Genomic DNA, 6,463 nt, shown 5'->3' with positions numbered 1-6,463 from the left:
TGGCCGCGCCACCATCTCCCTGCTCTCCCTTCTCCCGCCCCTCTGCTTCCTCGCCCCCGCCACATCCTCCGTCTCTTTTGCTCAAGTATGTCGTCCTCGTCGCCCCCTGGGCCCTCATCCCGCTCTGCACCTCGTTCTTTCTCCCTCTTTGTGTTGCACCCACGCTCTGTGCCTCTGTGTCTCCGCGTCTGTTTCGCGGTGGCTCTCCTGGCTTGGCTCCGAGGGGCGGCGGGCTTGGCCCCGTCTGCGTCGCCCTCTCGCCTGCCTGTGGGAAGGGCTGGGCCGAGGGAAGCCGGGTGGGGCGTCTTGCTTCGGTGTCCCTCTCCTTCCACCCACGTGTGAGTGCAGGAGGTCCGGGGAGCCCGGGAGGAGTCCCGGGGAGGCTTGGCCCGCCAGGCCGGGATGGAGCAGGAGTGGGGGCTCTTGGACGCCTCCCATGCTTGGGAAGTATTTTCAGCCCAGTATAATTCAGTCTCTGAAAGGAACTCCCGGCCCAGGACCGGATGGTGGCCTTGGGACCCCGATGGGAAAGGGGCTGGCTCTCCTGGCTCCCTCTGCTCCAGTCCTTGGGACATGCTTGGGGGAGGAAGGGTTCTGGCTGGAGACAAGGGCCTCCAGGTGGTTGAGGGCGGAGTCCTTCCCCCGTAAAGATAGTGAGGTACTGGGGGATCCCAGAAACCCAGCTCTTGCACTTGGCTCGGCCACTCGCAGACAGCCCTGAGCCAATTTCTGCTCTCAGGGCATCAGTTTCCCCGCCTGTAAAATTAAATGTTCCCAAGGTCAGTCTTTTTTCCTTCCACCCGCAGATCCCAAGGTCTGATGTATGCCGAATCCACTGCTTATATTAATTAATCTGCTTCCTCATTTTATATTTATGAAAGACAGTCATTCAGGCAGGGTTTCTGATTAGCATGATTCGTTACCATGCAGAGCTGGTCGAATTCAAAGAACTAAGACACCCCAGCCAAAGACCCCCAGACAGACCCTCAAACAAAGATGCCCCAACTCCAACCAAAGACACTCCAGACAGACCCCGCCTCCCCCCCCCAAAGCTCTTGGTGTTTTAGGAATCTGCGCAACAGAAGTCCATGGACGAGCACAGGTTTTGGAGATAGGCAGCTTGTATTTGAATTCCTGAATCTGCCAGTGTCCAGCTGTGTCCTTGGGGAGGTCACACCCCTTTCGGTTTCCTTATCTGTAAAAAGGAGATACTCATAATATCCACCCCACAGGATTGTGGTATTATGACAGATAGCAGATACAAAAATGTAAGAAATAGGTGCTCAATAAACAGGAACTGTTAGAATATTGATGTTCTACACCAATGCTGTCCAATAGAACTATGATGCAAGCCACAATGTGAACCACATACGTAACTTTAAATTTGCCAACAATTATGCTAAAAATGGGTAAAGACAGTGAAATTAGTTTCAATAATTGATATTATCTAACAATATATCTAAGACATTATTTCAACATGTAATGAATACCAAAAAACTAATTATTTCTCATTGTTTTCATATTAAGTCATCAAAATCTGGTGTATATTTTATAATTCAGCACATCTCAGTTTGGACTAGCCACATTTCTTTTTTTTTTTTTTTGAGTCAGAGTCTCACTGTCGCCCAGGCTGCAATGGGACACTCACGGCCACCACAGCCTTGACCTGCTGGGCTCAGGCGATCCTTCTTCCTCAGCCTACCAAATAGCTGGAACTAGAGGCACGCTCTATCACCCCCAGCTAATTTTTGATTTATTATAGAGACAAGATCTCAACAAGTTGCCCAGGCTGGTCTCGAACTCACGGGCTCAGGCAATCTGCTTGCCTCAGTCTCTCAAAGTGCTGGGATTATAGGCTGAGCCACCGAGCCCAGCCTGGACTAGCCACATTTCAAGGCCTCAATAACCATGCATGGCTAGTGGCTACTGATTGGACAATGCTGATCTAGTTAGTTAAAGTCAAGGTAGCCATAGAGGGGAGAGGCTATAGTGGAACCTTGAAGCCCACTGGGATTTTTTTTTTGTTTTTTTTTTTTGAGTTGACGTCTCACTCTCCCAAGCTGGAGTGCAGTGGTACGCTCACAGACACCGCAGCCTCAACCTGCTGGCTCAGGTGATCCTTCCACCTCAGCCTTTCAAGTAGCTAGAACTACAGACACGCGCCACCATGCCCAGCTAATTTTTTGATTTATTGTAGAGATGAGGTCTCGCCAAATTGCCCAGGCTTGTCTCGAACCCATGGGCTCAGGCAAATCCTCTCACCTCGGCCTCCCAAAGTGTTGGGTGAGCCACCATGCCTGGCCAGGGATTTTGATCCATGAAGAGAAGGCAGGAGGTGGACAGGAGGGAGGGACAGAGAGTGGCAGGAGCAAAGGTGCTGATGTGCTGACCAGCTTGGTTGGGTGGAAGGGAAGGGGTGCAGTGGACACTAGCCAAGACTGGGTGAGTAGAGGCAGGTGGGGAGTCTGGAGAACTTTTAAGCCAGACTAAAGAGCATGAAGAATTTTTTTATTTTTTATTTTTTTGAGTTGGAGTCTCACTCGGTCGCCCAGACTGGAGTGCAGTGGCCGCTCCTGGCCACCGCAGCCTTGCCTGCTGGGCTCCGGCGATCCTTCTGCCTCAGCCTTCCGAGTAGCCGGAATTACAGTCATGCGCTACCACGCCCGGCTGATTTTTGGATTTATTGTAGAGATGAGGTCTCGCTGCCCAGTCGGGTCTCAAACCCGCGGGCTCAGGCAATCCACTCACTTCAGCCTCCCAAAGGCGCGGGATTACAGGCTGAGCCACCGAGCCCGGCTGAGCATGAAGAATTTAAGTCAGAATGACCATCTGTATGATATCCACTTTATTCAGGGAAGATGGCGGCTGTTCTCTGGGCACTTAACTATGCCTGTTTCCACTGAAACCTTGATGAGTACTAGACACTGTTTATTGAGGATTTCCTATGACCAGGCACTATGCTAAGCACTTTTTGTTAATTATCTCATTTAATTATCTCAACAAACCCTCATACGCTGTTGATGAGAATGTAAAACTTTGGAAAACAGTTTGGCAGCATTTAAAAAGTTAGACATAAATGTACCCTATGACCCAACAGTCCAAGAGAAATGAAAACATATGTCTACCCAAAGACTTATACAGGGACGTTCATAGCAGCGTTGTTCATAATAGCCAAAAAGTGGAAATGACTCAAATACCCATCAGTTGGTGAATGGATCAACACAATGTGGCATATTCATACAATGGAATATTATTCAGCTAGAAAAAAGGAACAGACTACTAATATATGTAGCAGCATGGATGAACCTTAAAAATATGATGCTACGTGAAAGGACCAAGGCATGAAGGACCACATCATGCATAGTTCTATTTATGTGAAATGTCTAAAAGAGGCAAATCTATAGAGAAAGAAAGTCGACTAGTGGTTGCCGAGGGCTACGGGTAGGGGAAGAAGGGGAGCGACTGCTAATGGGAACAGGGGTTTTTTGAGGAGTGATGAAAAAATTCTAACATTGATGTGGTTGTTGCACAACTCTGTAAATATGCTAAAAATCATTGAATGGTATTCTTAAAAGTGGGTGGATTTTATGGTATGTAAATTACACCTCAATAAAACTCTCAAAAAAAAGAAAAAAATTCTCCCAACAACTTTTGTGATAGATACTATTATTATTCCACTTCACAGTTGTGAGACCTCAGAAAGGTGAAGTCATGAGCTCAAGACCACACAACTGGAAGTGGAGGAGCCAGGTTTCAAGTGTTGTTTTTTGTTTGTTTGTTTGTTTTTATTAAGAGTCTCACTCTGTTCCTCAGGCTGGAGTGCAGTGTTACCCTCACGACCACTGCGGCCTTGACCTGCTGTGCTCAGTGATCCTTCCACCTCAGCCTTCCAGTCAGCTGGAATTACAGGCACGCGCCACCATGCCTGGCTAATTTTTTGATTTATTGTAGAGATGAGGTCTCGCCAAATTGCTCAGGCTGGTCTCGAACTCGTGGGCTCAGGCAGTCCTCTCACCTCTGCCTCCCAAAGTGCTGGGATTATAGGCATGAGCCACCTCACCTGGTCCCCGAGGAGCCGGGTTTCAAACCCACAAAGCTGTGCTCCTGACCTCTGGGCTCTCCCACATCTTGGGAGTTGCTTGGGCAGTGCCCTCCATCTTTCTGGGGGCATTTATCCCATAAGTTTGGTACCAGCCATGTTTTCAAGTTGCATCAACTGCTTCTTAGATGGTGAGAGTCAGGAGAGCTGGCACAAGGTCTGAGGTAGATTTGAGATGCTGGGAAAACCTCCTCGTGAGAAAGCCCAGGCAGCAGCTGGGCAGGGTCATCTGTGGCAATCTCCAGGCTCTGACACCCCCTCCCCAAGCCTGCCTCCCTCCCACGGGACAGAGGAACTTGGCTCTCAAGCTCAGGCCAAAATATGAACCAGAGACCTGACCTGACCCCCCCACCCTGGAATCTACTGAATCTGAGGCCATGAAGAGGGAGGGGCTGACCTCAAACCAAACAAATGAAAAGCCAACTGCCCTACTCAGCCCTGCTACTTTATGCTCACACCAGAGGACAGCCTCAAGCTGAAAGCCATGGAATCTAGAGTCTTGAAAATGTAGCTCAAGCCTGTTCTCTGTCTCCAAACTCCGTGTCCTTAAGCAACTCACTTACCTTCCCCAAGCCTCACTCTCCTCAGAGGGTACTTGTAAGGATTTGGGGGACCAGAGGTTAAAATCACTGTATTTTAGATCACTGTCATTACTTGTCTTAAGTTGTTACGGTTTTCATAATTCCCCCACTCAAGGTTAAGAGAATTATAAAAATAATTTATAATGAGTCAGCATTTTGGGCACTGATTTTGTGCTGTTTCAAGTGTTTTACACACCTTAACTCATTAATCTTTATAACAACCCTATGAAGTAGGTGTTATCCCTCTCATTACACAGATGAGGAGACTGAGGCTCAGTCAAAGAATGTTGCTCAAGGTCACACAGAGTGGAAGAGACAAACCGACTGACTTCAGAGCCTTAGCTTTGTGCCATTCAGAATGAAATAGAACTTAAAAAAACATCAGTCTGGTTTATTCAAGTGCTGGCATGTGAAGATAAGGAAAAGCAGCCATCAGTTTAGATGATTGGTCGAGAGTAACTGGCCACATTTATGAACATTCCACCATTGCTAAACCATCTTGCAACGTGACCACACATACTATCTTCTTTTTTTTTTTTTTTTTTAGTCAGAGTCTCGTTCGGTTGCCCAGTTGGAATCCAATGGCACACTTATGGTCACTGCAGCTGTGACCTGCTAGGCTTAGGTGACCCTACAACCTCATCCTTCCAAGTAGCTGGAACCACAGGCATGCGCCACCACACCTGGCTAATTATTTATTTATTTATTGTAGAGATGAGGTCTTGCAGTGTTGCTCAGGCTGGTCTCGAACAGGTAATCCTCTCGCCTCCACCTCCCAAAGTGCTGAGATTATAGGCAAGAGCCACCATGCCACACATACTATCTTCATGGAAGTGCATTAGCATCACCATGAAAATTGCATTTGTCTTTTTACCTCCAATGCAAACTCTTGTATTTAAATATCTTTAAATAAATAAAAGGATTTCAAGTTAATGTTTTAAATAGGAGGTAATATTTTCACCTTGTTCAAATTTAAAAAGCATGAGAAAGCACAGAGTGAAAAGCCTCCTTCTCACCCCTCCTCCTGCCACCCTCCCAGCCTGCCATTCCTCTCTTCACAGCCAACCAGTGTTGCAGGTTTTAGGGGGAGGGGAAGAACTGATACCTTTCAAAATTAGGAAGGGTGTGCTTGATTTGTTCTGAGGTCACAAGGCATAAAGCCCACCTTGCTCTGGTTGATTTCTTTAGGTCAGCCTCAGCTCGATTTCCTGTACCCTTTGATGCGCCTCTGCTTCCTGCAGGTGATGGTTGGTCCCTTAGGGAGATGGTCGGTCCCTTCTCCCTCTGAACTTTCCCCTGAGGAATCCCCTTCAGTACCTGCTAGGCTCCTGACCACATTCTCTTCACCTCTCAGACCAAGTGGTTCCTCATCCTCCAGAGCCTGCAGAGACTGTAAATGCCAGAGAATATCTCAGCATCTCACCTGGGCTGATGTATTGGAGGTGGACCTAGAGGTCACACCTGGGTGACTTCAGGCCAAATCTAACCTCCGAGGTCTGTCCTTCCTTTCTTCCGTCCTTCCTTCCGTCCTTCCTCCCTCCCTCCCTCACTTTCTTTTTTTTGCCTGCACAGTGACTTCAAAATTGGAAAGCTTCACCTGAAAATCTGATTTTCCAGCTTGAGATATTGGCAGACCCAGCCACACTGAGCCCATGCATGATGACATCAGCTGGAGCTGAGTGGCAGCTGCCCCCTTGAGAAGGAACAAGTGCTATCTGGGTTGAATGGTTCGTGCTGCCCCAAACTGATTACTGTGGTGGGCAGAATCATAGTCTCCCCAAAA

The sequence above is a fragment of the Carlito syrichta genome, unplaced genomic scaffold (genome assembly GCF_000164805.1).
Source record: "Carlito syrichta isolate Samal-C Ts95f unplaced genomic scaffold, Tarsius_syrichta-2.0.1 Scaffold305620, whole genome shotgun sequence".
NCBI classification, from domain to species: Eukaryota; Metazoa; Chordata; class Mammalia; order Primates; family Tarsiidae; genus Carlito; species Carlito syrichta.
This window is presented reverse-complemented; position numbering follows the sequence as displayed.